The sequence below is a fragment of the Diadema setosum genome, chromosome 22 (genome assembly GCF_964275005.1).
Source record: "Diadema setosum chromosome 22, eeDiaSeto1, whole genome shotgun sequence".
NCBI classification, from domain to species: Eukaryota; Metazoa; Echinodermata; class Echinoidea; order Diadematoida; family Diadematidae; genus Diadema; species Diadema setosum.
Window position 1 is genome coordinate 21,096,689 of NC_092706.1, and position 15,660 is coordinate 21,112,348.

The following is a 15,660-nucleotide window of genomic DNA, read 5'->3' on the forward strand; positions in this document are numbered from 1 at the left end:
GTTTATCGAGATGTCCATTCTTTTTTATTATCTTTAAGTGTATGTTTTTTATCCCTTGATGTAAGATTTTTCATTGGGAACATAATTATATTTGGTTTATCATTCATGTTGTTTTAACAAAAACATGGATTTGGATTAATATCGACAACTAAAGTACGAGTTTGGGTAAAGTCTGTAAAATGGACTGTTTGAGAACTGGCAAAATAACAAAATAAAATGGGTATTAAAAAAAATTGTATAGACATCTGTACATACACTTCGTTTCAAAGAGACATACACGCATTTAATGTGTTAATATTGAGACTCCTATTTTAATTTCTATCTTTTCTTTGATTTATTTATTTATACACGTTCCATTGAGATGAAAGGATTTGAACAGAAAGAATGATATTGTGTACTTTGTTTATCGTTAAGTTGTTAATGTTTGGTTGATAGCATGAATTGTATCCGTAAGGTTAAAACTTCTAATGATAATATGCCTCAATTCTTTGAACAACAACAATAATAACAATGCATGAATCCAGGTTTTAATGTTTTTAGGTGTAACTTGACCACACACACACACACACACACACACACAACCAAGCCAAGCAAGTACAAAAACACACAAAACACACACACACACACACCTCAGACTTGTCAGAGTTGCAAACATTCTCTCAGTAGAATAACTTTGAGAAAGACATGACAGAAATGTAGATGCAGAGACTGATTTACATTTTCTGAAGGTTTATAGGGAAAAATGTGTGTACATCTGTTTCTCAAAGATAACAGCATTACAAAAATCATTCGATTATTTGCAAGTTCTAAAAATATGACATAGATATCTACGCTTTCTTCTTAAAATTTAAGAGAGAGTTTGGTATGCCATTATGCTTTTATCACATTGAAAGCAAATCAGCAGTAACTAAACATTATCATGATGGTTAATTAGAAATAGAAAAAAAAAAATGTCATTTACTTCCCGAGTAAAGTTATTAGCTTACATACGTACCACAGTTGAACAAAACCCTGGGAACAAAATTTTCAACAGAACATAATTGTTGTTGTTGTTGTTTTTTTTTTCTGGAGATTAGTTATACTATTACCATAACAGACCTTCGCATCAATTTTTACCTTGGAAGATCAGAACATCTACAAATTACAAATTGTAAATAGCACACATAACATTTTTAATCCTTACTGTTGTTGAAGATCAAGTGTAGTAAGAAGTAAATACTTGGGTAAAGAACAATTATTAGGCAGCTTAAACGAAGGGAAAATTTGCAACAGTATTCACTTTAAACACATTTCAATAAACGTCTCATCACAACAGCGATTTGCTGTGCTGCAATTTACATCTGCGTTGTCTGAGAGCTCCCCGAGGGATTAGGCTCAAAATAAGATATGAAAATTTTGCAGGAAATAAGGTTACTATTTCCCTGGTTTTCTGAAATATGTTGACATGTTTCAATCGACATGATATTGATTTTGAGGGCAAGCATTTACAACAATATTTGATATGAACAAGTGATAGTTTTACCTAAAGTTGATAGTCATCATTTCAAAGGGCAATAAGCCCTCATCATATTTTTTTTTTTCGAAATAGAACCTTTAGTTTCATATCAATATATATATAAAAAAAAATCTTTCTTGTGCCTTCATAACGTGAGAATAGTCATTAACACTTCACAGTTGAGTTTTGCGAGTTCTTAATCTAACTGTGAAAGATTTACCTGATCCTATATAAACAATCCGAGTGTTATTATTTTTTTTTTTATATTTTGACTGATCTAGTGCACAATCCACTCAATCTTTCATGAGATTCTGACGGGCGTGCACAGCTGTTCTGAAACCTGTATAGTTGCTCTTTTCTCTGCTTTCGAACTGCTCGGTAGACCACTGCAGGAAAATGTAAAAGAAATGGAAGAGAATAATTAACACAAAATAAGGCACTCTTTCCGTAAAAGACAGTGAATTTCAACTCTGCTTTAGTTATATCATGTGATTAAATTCTTCATTAGACATGATTGTGTGTAACAAATCCTCTCTCACAGACCCCCTCCCCCCCCCAAAAAAAAAAAAGCAAAGGAAATGAGAATGAGTATTTAATATCGAAATACACGCACAATATATATTATTCAACATCATACAAATACCCCTTGAGGATATACAAGGCTGTGTGTTTATTTTTGAGAGAGAATGGTGACTATTTCGTCAGTTTTCATTTCATATTACTTTTTTTTTTTCATTGCTAAGGAATGAACTGTGAAATGTGGTATTCTCAAATTATCAGAGAGTCATCATGATGGATTTTGCCCGTCTTTTATTTTTTTCTTTTATGATTTGTCCAAATGCCGGCTTGTGTCGCCAGTGATAATGACAAAGGTGGGATTCATTTCTTCCCCCTTCTTCTACTTTTGTTGTATGAATTAATAGGTGATTATTCAACTTGTACCTTTTATTGTACTTGATACACTGCATTCCTTTTCTGTGCTGGTCTAGGCTGGCGGTTGGTGTGGACACTGAAAAGAGAGACATGCAAATATGTATTTCAACACGAACGTTAATATCATCTAAAGTAGACGATTGGGTTTGAATATTTGAACTTTCCATAGTATTTAAAACCACGTAACTTAAGAATAGATATTTGAATTCCATGAGCTTTTGCCCTCAACATTGTTATGGGGAGGGGTGGAACGTATAACATGTATAGGATCTACCATGGCTACAATGCATTTTTTTTTTAATCGAAATGAAAAAAAAAAATAAATGTTTTAAAGAATATGTACCGCTGACTGAAATTGCACCAAGAATACAAAAGAAAAAAGAAAAAAGATAAATCAGGCTTCCATAGTTAGCAGGTACAGAGTACCATTTAATATGACTTTATTTTTTAGGCTTATTTTAAGTGGATAAATTCCTGTATGTATGAAAACACCACAATCACATTCTTAATTCTTTCAAGAAATAACAAACAAGATCTAAGACTACTTCAGTACTTGTGTTTAACCAAAGATGTAGCCCAAACATTATTAAATAATGTTTGGCTACATCTTTGGTTAAACACAAGTACTGACAACAAATTTTGTTGTCCTTACTTTTCTTGCTAGTAATGATGTTAATGTCATTATTAGAACATATCGTCTTCCATCAGTTCATGTTGCCACTGAAGACTAAATGGAATTCATCAGTATCAAGTTTTTTGTCATTAGCTTGAAGTCGAAACTATTACTGTTTACTATGAAGCTGTTACTTTTTTAGACTTTTAGACGAAAACTGAATTTGAGGTAGAAGACGTCAAGTCGATGATCATAACAGTATATTAGGGTCCACTCAATGTATTTGCGCATAGGTAAATTTCTTTTGAGAGTCACTACTTCTACTAGACCACTAGTAGTAGTACTACTACAAGTATCCTACATTTACATAGTCATTATTACATTAGTAGAACCACAACCACAACCACACCAATGAGCCACGTTTTGGCAAGCCCACCGAAAGGAAAGGCTGTCATACTCATAGCTCTAAGTTTGCTCTTTATTTTCATTGCTTGCTGTGTTTTTTTTTGTTATTTTTTTTTTACTCATCGAGTTCTTAAATCTTAGTGAAAACTATTATCGAAGGTACTGGACCCTACTAGCAAAGCGTACTGTCGTCCAGTCTGTACAGCCCAATCGCCGTACTTCGCACGGCGTCTGGTCGGGCTAGATCAAACTTAGACCTGACAAAAAAAACCCATAAAACTTACCGGTGTTACCGCTGATTTTCTTTGTGGTAGCATTAGCTGTTCAGGAGAATATCCATTCCATGACTGCAAAACAGAACAATGGGCATGACTTCATGGTTCACACTGCAGCAAAGCTTGCCTGCCAGTCAACCAGTCGGTGTAACTCTGCTTAAGCTGTTGTCGCAAGCAAGAAAGCTGCGGTGCGGCAGCAGCGGCGGCACTACAATACACTCACTGCCGCGGCTGAAATGGATCTGCAGCACGTAGCCGTAGCTGGTCTAACACATAGAGTTATGCAGTGCAGCGTGTGTTGTGATGGCCACGATGTTGATACGTTGTTTTGCCGTGCTGACTGTAGCGCGCATGGCCCTGATTTTACACAGCAAAGCGCTGTATGATGACATACGTTCTTTTGGCGTCGCAATTTCCTTCTTTTTTCTTGAGAAACCACCATGAAAAAACAGTGTATGTAAAGATACGTTCATTTGCCGTAACAGCGAAAATGCTTTCTTTGTCATTTCTAAACGTATCTCAGGTTACGTTGTTTTGCCTAGCTGGAAACGGCAAAGTTGTGAAAAAGGTGTGTAAGATACGCTTTTTATCTCTGAAATGGTAAACATTTGAGAATTGAGAGTTTCACCATTTAAAAGAGCGCATTTTATTTAGGAGCCATATGCTCATAACTCAAAATGCCCAAATTTTGAGTTACGTTCCTTTGCCTTATCACGGCCGAGCGCTCGTCAGACGCTGTTTTCGCATAGCGTAACAGCGTCTGGTCGGGCTATGTTCAAGGTAGCCCTCTGTGGCAAGCCTTCCAAGCATAGGTTAAGGAAGTCTACCCTCCTTCACTGGTACTCGATCACTCTCCCTCACGCTGGAAGGAAAGGATGGCAAGACGTCACCAGTGCTGTCAACGCATACCCTCACCTTCCAAACACGATAGCATGGGGGCATTTCATGAAGCGTTTCGTCTGAAAAAAAAAAAATTGTCTGACAAATTTGCTCTCAGCCAATCAGATGCAAGGATTTTAGTAGCTTATAACAGTTAGTCAAAAAGAGAAGATCTGACAAAACGCTTCATGAAACGCCCCCTTGAACAACCTGCCATCAATGCGTCTGAAATCCCACAAGCCTAGATTTCCCTCCCGTAACTTGAAAGCTTTGACCCCAAAACCGGTTGGTGAAGATGCTGGTCTGATGTCATCTTTGACACCACCTAAGTTACCTACAACACTGTCTCTGGGCTGGCAACAAAGCCATAGGGCTTCAACGGGTGGTGATCAAGCAAGTCTTTATGTTTTCATTCTGTTTCTATGGCAAATAATCGCCCTCTGACCCCTTAGGAAGTGCTGAACATCACCAGCTGTGGTTTCTATTAAAGCAATTGCAGGACTCATATGCATCTTTAGCCTGAAAATTCTGCAAATTTGGGGCTGATGTCACCTGCTGCCAAACATCCAATTAAAGGGTTCTTTAAAGACAATAGAAATGACAGTTTTAGTGTTAAGACAAGAGTGTAAGAGATCATGATGTCAAAGTGTATATTATCAACACCTGGGAACTGTGAGAGAACTGAAAGAGGTATCTCACATTGCTCCTTGGTTGATGTTTAATGAATAGTTTGTACGGTATTGCGTTTAGACAGTTTCGTTTATGCCTTCACCAGTTTTTAAAATCAAGTTCTGTACTCTATAATATCAAGGCGGTACTTCTAAATTATATCATATCAAAGTGATGGAGGTTATGATCCATTTCAAACTCGCCTCCCTCCCCCCCCCCCCCAACTCCTTGCTGGAAAAAAAAAAGTTTTTAGGTGTGTCATTAATGTCCGGTATGTTTTTGTCTGCAACCATATCTCTGCACTTACTGTATAGCATTTTCTGTACTTTGTTAATATGGTTATAGGGGAATGTATATTAGAAGCTTTGTTTTCTAGATTCCCCTCCATTTTCAACATTATTTGATAAATACCATGCATCTAGGCTTCTTAATATATTGTGTTAGTATTACATTTTTATATTCAAACGTGCGTGTAGAATATGATATTATATTGATTTCTTGCGAGACGTTTAGTGAACTTATATTCGTTGTTGAGACAAAATGAAATAGATAAGAAATTGTGTTAAACATAGTAAGGTTTATGAATATTAAATGCTGAAATATACATGTAGGCCCTTTATATTGTAAGTGACACCCAACATATTTGTATTACACATGCAACACTTTATGACAGCGTAGGTACGGGACTGGAAATACAGTAAATTTGTTCTATATTCCCATGCATTATGTTTTGCCATTCATATAGTACATAAGCATAGGAATGGCGGCCATTTTGAATAAAAATGAGCTTTAAATAGTAAATGAACCTATATGAAATGAAAATTCTCCTGCAAATGCAGATGGAGTAACTCTAGGAACAGAAATGTACAAAGTTTGGTGGAATAATTTGTCATATAATGCGCATTATTATGTTTATCACGGCCGAATTAGCATATCTGGCGGCCATTTTGGATTTTTGCATTTTGCCGAAAATGCTCAAGGTTACGGGAGTGGCATCAATCGGATTTGGAATCAGCACCCTCGAATTGACAAGAAACCATCAAAAAACATTGTATATATCAAAAAACAAGGTTGGGTGCCTTCTAGCCTGGACTAGTAGCCTTTAAACAAGGCGACTCGCTCTGCGTGCCCCCGTATAGCGCGTTTACCCCACAAACCTGTTGGCCGGCGAGTGGAGCGAGCCGCCTTTAGCCACTCGTTCAGGGATGTGTACGCAGAAAATGCACACGGCACCAAGGCAAGCCGCGCGCGCTTGCTAACAAATTTATATTCTTTGACAAATTTGCGTACAAATTTGTTAGCAAGCGCGCGCGGCTTGCCTTGGTGCCGTGTGTATTTTCTGCGTCAAATTTGTACGCAAATTTGTCAAAGAATATAAAGCAACAACGACGACAAAAGTACACATCCCTGAACGAGTGGCTAAAGGCGGCTCGCTCCACTCGCCGGCCAACAGGTTTGTGGGGTAAAAGCGCTATACGGGGGCACGCAGAGCGAGTCGCCTTGTTTAAAGGCTACCCGGACCGGTGCCGTCGGCAGCGGTAGGGTCTCTTCTATTAAGTCGGCCGGGTTTCGTCCGCGCTCCTCCTCCGTGTCGACGTCGAGAGCGGTACAAAAAACATTGAAGAAAAACTAAAGACAAACACCGACATGCAGCGTTTGCGCTCTGGTATCTCGCGTCAGTGCGTGGCGAAAGCTCTATCATCGTTCTTGCGGACACACACACACGCACACGATGTATACGGGTTGTATACAGCTCGCGCCAGCTCGCAGGCTCAGGTCGCACACACAGAACTCTATACAATCTGTGGCGGTAGCACAGTGAGCATTCTCGCTCGCCCAGCTAATTGTTCGCGGGGACATGATACACGCACTATGAGTATGGGCAATATATCGCGGAGAGTGGTGAGGTGGTGTGAATGCATTGAGCCTGTTGCTGTGTTGCATTGCATATCGATGATGCGTTCTCGGTACACGGGAAGCTACGAATGCCGTATTTTATTTCACGAAACTACGGGATCCTCTGCAGCTCAGCTACGTCATTTAGTTTATTCTCAAGTCGGGTATCATTGTACTCAGACTGTTTAGCAGTGATCTCGACGGCTAAATATCCACTTAGATTTTGTCCTTGCCGATCGTGCCCTTCTATATCAGGTTACAGGCCTGCGCCTGTGGATGTATTGACGATGGTTATCGTTACACGAAACACACTATCTGCGTGCACGTGATATGGGCTCTCATATGGTAATACACGGCTCGGTCATACAAGGGCATTTACGTACAGTTCGCCATTGGCGTGCCCAAATGAAAACAGCGAATGCTGTTATTTTATTGTATTCTGCACAACTACAGGATACTGTGCAGCTCAGGTACGTCATTTTTTTTTTTGCTCTCAACTCGGGTATCATTGTACTCGGATTGTTCAGGACGGCTAAATATCTACTTAAATTTTGTCCTTGCCGATCGTACCCTTCCATATCAGAGTACACGCGCCGCTGTTCATTCGTTTACTGCATGGCTGCTGTAAATATGAATATTCATGAGACGAGCGGACGCGGGGGAAACCCTCGCTTTGCTGACCGCCAATTTTTGAAGTTGTGTCGTTCTATGGTGCATCAAACCAAGTTTTGGTGATAAAAATTAAAAAGAGGGAACTAATGACGACAAAAATATTCTTCTTTCTCCCATAACGCGGGAAAAGAAATATAAAAAAAAAAATACGAGGCCCTGAGACCCATGGATTCCCACGGGTGCCTACTTATTAAACCTAATGACTATGATCTCCCCCTTCCCAAATATAACAATGATGATCATAATGATAATATAATAATAATGATAATAATAATAAAAATAATAGTGATAGTTATAATACTAATAATAACAATACTGATGATAATAATGGTGATAATGTACAGTCTGAAGCAGAAGAAGAAGGACATTAATGATTATGATAATAATGATAATAAAAATGTACAGTCTGGCGAAGCAGATAAACGGGTGGTCCTATGATCCATATCAAACCAAGGTTTGGTGATAAAAACAGAAAGAAGACAGCAAACGAAGACGAAAATATTTTATTTCTCCCAGCACAATAGTAACAAAAACACTAGGGGTCTAGATATGAAGTAGTCCTACTCAACACAAGAATACGTATGTTAGTGCAGTGAAGCAGTTTTGGACAGTTTGCGCAGGACTGTCTTCAGAAAAGCTTTTTATCAGCAGAAAAATGGGGGAAACAGATTTTTACAATTCTTAACAAATTAATATTTCCGTCTCCCTTGGTTGATCATCCCTATATTATGACTCTACTCTCTCCTCTCAGTAAATAATAATAATAATGTTAGTAATAGTAATAAACATGATTAAAACAATAACAATAATACACTGAAATAATGATAATAAGAAAATAGGCCAATGCAAATAAATGGGGAGGGGTGCTATGATCCATAACTAAGAGTGGCCGGAAGAGACGCAAACAGGTACTTGATTGTTTTAATGTTTAAAATTATCAAAACTATCAATGATAATGAAGCTATTTGAAATAAGTAACCTTGAGAGCAACCTTGACATGACGGAAAAAAAGATTCACTATCCTTGACCGATGAACTTTTTTTCTTAATTCCCTTGAGTTATCCCCATATCAATGAATTATATAAAATGGTAATAAAACCGAATGACTATGATCTCCCCTCCTTCTAAATAATAATAGTAGTAATAATAATACTAACAATAATAATCATCATCATAATCAAAATCGTGAGTATAATGATAATTAAAATGAACAGTATCAATGAGATAAACAGGCGGTTCTAGATCCATCAACCAGGGAGGTGAAGTTTTGCTTATGAAAACAGAAATGAGGGAGCAAGAATGAAGACGAAAATATTCTTTGTGTAATCTCTCATGTAACGTGGTTAAAAATATTAAAGAAAGAATACGAAGCCCTGAGACCCGTGGATTTCCACGGGTTTCTAAAACTTATAAAACCTAATGACTATGATCACAATGCTAATATAGCAAAAGGGGCATAATAAGAATAATAATGTGATGATAATAATGATGATGTTTAGTCTGAAGCAGATAAACGGATGGTTCTGTGATATATCAAACCAAGTTTTGAAGATTAAAAACAAAAAGGAGGGAGCAATATATTTTTCTCTCATAACGTGGGAAAAGAAATAGGAATGAAAAAAAAAAGCGAGGCCTTGAGACCAGTCGTGGATTCCCTCGGGTGCCTGCATAGATGCAAGGGCAGGGGGGTAATATCAAAGTCATAGTGTCAATAGTTCAGACGGGAAGAATCTGTGGGCAAAACTTTTGGAGAATCTCATAAGCTTCTTTGGTGATTTTCCCCTGAATGTTTGTTTGTTTGTAGGCACCTATATTTGTTTGTTCTGCGAGGGTGAAAATGTATGTGTGTGTGGGGGGAGGGGGGGGGGATGGCGGTCATGGGTAGAAGAGAGCACAAGTAACGAAAGAATGAGAAAACTGAGAAAAGTGTGCAAAATCGTATATGAGAAAAAAATAAAACCCCTCAGACCCGTGGATTTCCAAGGGTGCTGCTAGTATCTTTATAAGTAATCGAGAGAGCAGTTTTTTGTAGAGCTATCTCCTCCGAAGCCGTCGGCTCCGGGCCCCCTAGACCGGTGTCGTCGGCAGCGGGAGGGTCTCTTCTATTATGTCGGCCGGGTTTCGTCCGCGCTCCTCCTCCGTGTCGACGTCGAGAGCGGTACAAAAAAACAAAGAAAAACAAAAGACAAACACCGACGTGCAGCGTTTGCGCTCTGCTATCCCGCGTCAGTGCGTGGCGAAAGCTCTATCATCGTTCTTGCGGACACACACACACGCACACGATGTATACGGGTTATATACAGCTCGCGCCAGCTCGCAGGCTCAGGTCGCACACACAGAACTCTATACAATCTGTGGCGGTGGAGGGTGGAAAAGAAGAAAGGAGAAAATAGTAAACTTCTTTCTTTTTAACTACTAAAAACGCGGCGAAAATAATATGAATAAATAAAAAAATATGAGGCCCTCAGACCTGTGGATTTCCACGGGTGCTGCTAGTCTATTATTATAATCGACAGAGCCGTTTTTTGTAGAGCTATCTCCTCCGAAGCCGTCGGCTCCTGGCCCCTCAGACCGGTGTTGTCGGCAGCGGGAGGGTCTCTTCTATTCGGTCGGCCGGGTTTCGGCCGCGCTCCTCCTCCGTGTCGACGTCGAGAGCGGTACAAAAAAACAAAGACAAACAAAAGACAAACAACAACATGCAGCGTTTGCGCGCTGGCGCGCTGGACTCCCGCTTCAGTGGCAAAAGTTCTATCACCGTTCTTGGACGCACACACACGCACAAGATGTATACGGGTTATATACAGCTCGCGCCAGCTCGCAGGCTCAGGTCGCACACACAATCTGTGGTAGCACAGTGGGCATTCTCGCTCGCCCAGCTGATTGTTCGCGGAGACATGATACACGCACTATGGGTACCGGGTACGGGCAATATATCGCAGAGAGATATGGGTATGCATTGAGCCTGTCGCTTTCTTGCATTGCGTATCATGATGCGTTCTCGGTACACGGGAAGCTACGAATGCTGTATTTTATTTCCAAAACTGCAGGATCCTCTGCATCTCAGCTACGTCATTCAGTTTACTCTCAAGTCGGGTATCATTGTACTCAGACCGTTTAGCAGTGATGTCAACAGCGAAATATCCACTTAAATTTTGTCCTTTCCGATCGTGCCTTTCCATATCAGATTACAGGTCTGCGCCTGTGTATGTATTGACGATGGTTACACGAAACACTATCTCCGTGCGGGCTCTCATATGGTAATACATGGCGCGGTCATACAAGGGCATTTACGTACAGTTCGCCATTGGCGTGCCCAAATGAAAACAGCGAATGCTGTTATTTTTTTTTATTTTACTTTGCACAACTACAGGATACTATGCAGCTCAGGTACGTCATTTAGTTTGCATTCAAGTCAGGTATCATTGTAGTCAGACTGTTTAGGACGGCTAAATATCCACTTAAATTTTGTCCTTGCCGATCGTGCCCTTCTATTTCAGATTACACGCGCCGCGGTCCATTCGTTTACTGCATAACTGCTGTAAACATGAATATTCATAAGACACGTGCGGACGTGTGGGAAAACCTCGCCTTGCCGACCGCCAATTTTTGAAGTTACAAGTGGAAATAAAATGGGTGATTCTGTAGTCCGTCAAACCAGGTTTTGGTGATAAAAATAAAAAGAGGGAGCAAATGAAGACAAAAATATTCTTCTTTCTCTCATAACGTGGGAAAAGAAATATTAAAGAAAAAATACGAGGTCCTGAGACCCATGGATTCCCACGGGTGCCTACTTATTAAACCTAATGACTATGATCCCCCCCCCTCCCCAAATAATAATGACTAAATGATGATGTAATAAAAGTATTCATAATAGTAACAATAATGATGATGTACAGTCTGAAGCAAATAAACGGTGAGGATTATGAAAACATATTGTTGTGTGGGATTTTTTTTTTTTAATGACGACGTGTTAAAAAATAAATATTATTCATGACATACGCCATTTTTCAGCTTTTTCATGAAGAGAAAAGATGTGTACGTGCGTTGGGGCCAGAAAGGGCTCATGTATTTTTTTTTTCCAACGGGCGTCGAGACTGAGGGTAAATGGCATGGGGGAGGGGAGATATGCAGGGCAAAATGCCAATGGCACCCCCTCCCCCTAGTTTGCAGGCACAAACCCTTGTTGGTCGTAAAGGAGTCTGCGCCAAGACTACTACATGCACCACTTTGGCACTGTCCCATAGGCCCTGTGTTGAAGCTTCTCCCAACAAGGGTTTGTACAACCTTTGGGTCCATAAACACCTTTTCATGTTTATTGGGCGGAGCTTCACTCTGAGAGGATTGTCATGGTAACCGTGATTGACATGTCCTATGGGGGGCTGTCTGGCTGACCCCCACTGAGATAAAGGTCAACCTGAGTAGAAAGCCAGATGGTGGTTTGAACTGTTATGTAAGACTTGGGATGTATAGAATTCTCCCTTCTGTGAGTGACCACCTCCTTGCACATGAGGAACAAAGGAACATATCCCAGCCATTCCCTTTCTGCATGGAGGTGGGAATCTCTTCCCACCTCCCTGATTTCGGTTTGTTTCTTCTTTTCTCACTTTTTAAGTTCTCACTAGATCTTACTCTTTCTTTGTCTGTCTGTTATACTCTTCATAATTACCGAATCATGTCAAGACCAACATGATTTTCCCTCTATTTTCACCTTTCTCTCAAATCTCTTTGTGAAAGAAATACTAAATGAATCATTCTCTGTTTTTGTACATTGAAAACACATTCCCCATTTGCATGAAATATCTGAGCAAGTTTGTAGTTTTTTGTTTTTTTTATATCAGTCTACCTAACATGTATAGTTTTTTTTTTTTTTTTTTGGATTCTGGCGTACATATTCATGTAATGTGTCATATTTAAACTCCTTCTTTCATATTTCTATTATTTCATGAAGAGCTAAAAACATACCTAAATCTTAATCAAGATTATACCAAACTATATGTCTTTACGAACCTAACCTTTATCTGTCTAAAAAGAAATAAGTAGCTTTGTATGTGACATTCTGATTTAATGCGAGTCTACATAAAACCTTAATTCACCTATTTATGCATAGTGCCTGCTTATCATGCATTTCGTCAAATTTGCCTACTCGAACTTTGATAATAAATGTACCAAGGCTTATTCATCTACAGTAATAGATTACTATACTTTATGATTTGATGACCTTTCCCTTCAGGCCTACGTAATTTCTTGCTCGTGCTATTGCTAATGTGAGGTACATGTACCAACACATGATTTCAAGTTTTCAAATTCTCAACGAAATACTTGCCAATAGACCCATAGGAGCTGAGATATAAAATTAGCTAACCTGGATCAATCCATTCAAGTAAAAATCTGACACCAAAGTCAAATTTGTAATTGTCATGCATTCAAACTGTTTCTTACAAATATTGTGGATAATATTATAGAGCTTAATAACAAAGTTATGAATTTTTAAAGTTATAACTTTTTCTTTATCTAACTTTCCCCAAACTGTCACTGATTATGTTCTAATCACTGAATTCTCGCAATCCACATGTATTTCAATGTGAATTTGTCTTTTACGATATCATCAAAATATTTCTTGCGATTGTTTGATATTTCTATAAAACAGTGTTGCATTGTCATAAAGCCATGAACGCATAACTGAAGTAATGTTGTAATGCTTTCCGGGGAGTAAAAGAAAAGAGATAATATAAATTTTGATGATATCGTAAAAGTGATATGTACTGTGCAAGTTCACGTTGACATACATGTGGATTGAGAGAGTTCAGCAACATTATTAGAACAGTGGCAGTTTGAGGAAAATTAGATAAAGAAAAAGTTATGAATTTTTGAAGTTTCTATAACCAGGTCAAAATATCATGGTCCCACACATAATGTGGGCTACATTACCAAGGAATATATGCCCATTTTTTTTTTTAAAAGAGAAATGGTTACAGTTTCAGAGACTTCAACCCCAAGTACCTTCTGATCTGGAGATTCTCCCGCCTGAAACCCCTAGCAAACGGGAGACTCCAACTTGATGCGCGCGAAGTTCTCTGCGGCCGGGGTCCAGGGCCCGCTTGAGTTCTGGAAGCTCTAATGATTAGAGTTCTTAATGTTCTCTTGTGCTATCTAAGGCTTATTTTTCAACATACGAACACACAATGTAAGAAATCATTTTAAGTGGGAGACATAGAACCAGGGCGGGAGAAATTAAGTCTCAAGTGGGAGAACGGGAGATTTTGCAAAAACGGGCTTTCTGTGGGAGTTTTCTCTGCAGTTTAAAGAACAATAGCCTACCTACACTTCTTTAAAAAAAAAACACAGAAGTTTATTGAAACAAACAAACAAGCAAAAATGTGTTGCTCAGAAAATAAAGAGAATGTACCACAGGCGAGGACTGGCAGCAACAATACATGCAATCCAGACTAGAACTATCACTAAATGTGATTAATACCCCATGGACATCAACCTGAATGAGTTAGATCAGTACACAATGTTTTTGTGTGCTTTTTATCATGTTGATACCATGACAATGCATTATTCAACATTGACAAAGATGTGTTTTTCAATATGAATATAAATCTATAATGGTTCCCCAAAATGTACCAAATCTATTAAAGGCTATAACAACATTCTAAAAACTGAGGAAAATAGCATAAGCCATAATGTTTGTGTATGATTGATTTTTATTCAAAAAGTTCAAATTCAAATAATTTTTGTGGCAAATACTGTCTGTCCATGATGAAAGAAGTGAATATTTTTTTTTTTAAATGCCTATAAAATGGCAACACAGATTTGCCATACTCCAAAGACAGCATGCTATAGTGGTCACATGTACCAAATATCAAGTCAAATGTTCGAAGACTGAGGGAGTAAGCTCTATATTATTATCCACAATATTTGTTTACACCTTTTATCAAAAAAAGATGTTGCCATGGGAATGCATTGTTCAACATTGAGGAAAGAAATGCTTTGAGCAATTGAAATGTGTATTGGTCACATGTGTCAAATCTCATGTCAAATCCTACAAACTGCTGGATTTAGCTAAATCAATTAGTAATTTGTATGTTATCACCTAAATACATTGGTCAGCAATGACAAGAGATGAAGTTTGCATATCTTCACTTTACATTTTAGCAGCCAAATATGTGAAATTTCAATTCTATATAATGCTCAATAACTGAGGGAGTTTGTTGATCAATCCACATAATTTTGTAATTGTAAGAAAATATTCATGTCATGGCAACAGACAGACTGAAAACCACACATACACACACAAATGTCTTGCTAAATGACATAGGCCCTACATGTAAGTAAGAGTGATCATTAGTCTCTAAAATTGCAAATCAAATGTTAAAAAAAGTGGGCAGTTTGTTCCACAAATGTTTTTGATAAAAATGCTGTTACCATGGCAAACACTGTCGACAATGACGAAAGATAAAATTTGTATACAGTATAGGCCTACAATGGTGGTCACATGTGCCAAATTTCAAGTCTAATGCTCAAAAAGCGAGGAGTTTCATGGTCAATTCATGTAACTTTGTACTTATCCATAAAAATACTAATGTTCAATGGAAAGAGGCATATTGAAAATTCTACATTTGTATTATTTAAGTGTTGTGCAAAATAACATTACTATAGAGTGGTCATGATTCCCAAATTGCAACTCAAATGGTTAAAAAAAACTGAAAAAGCTTGATCCACAAAATTGTAAATGATTTTAAAAATATGAATAATGTTGTTATCATGGCAAAACATTGGTCAACAGTGACAAATATTATGCTGTTGCCAACAGACTGCAG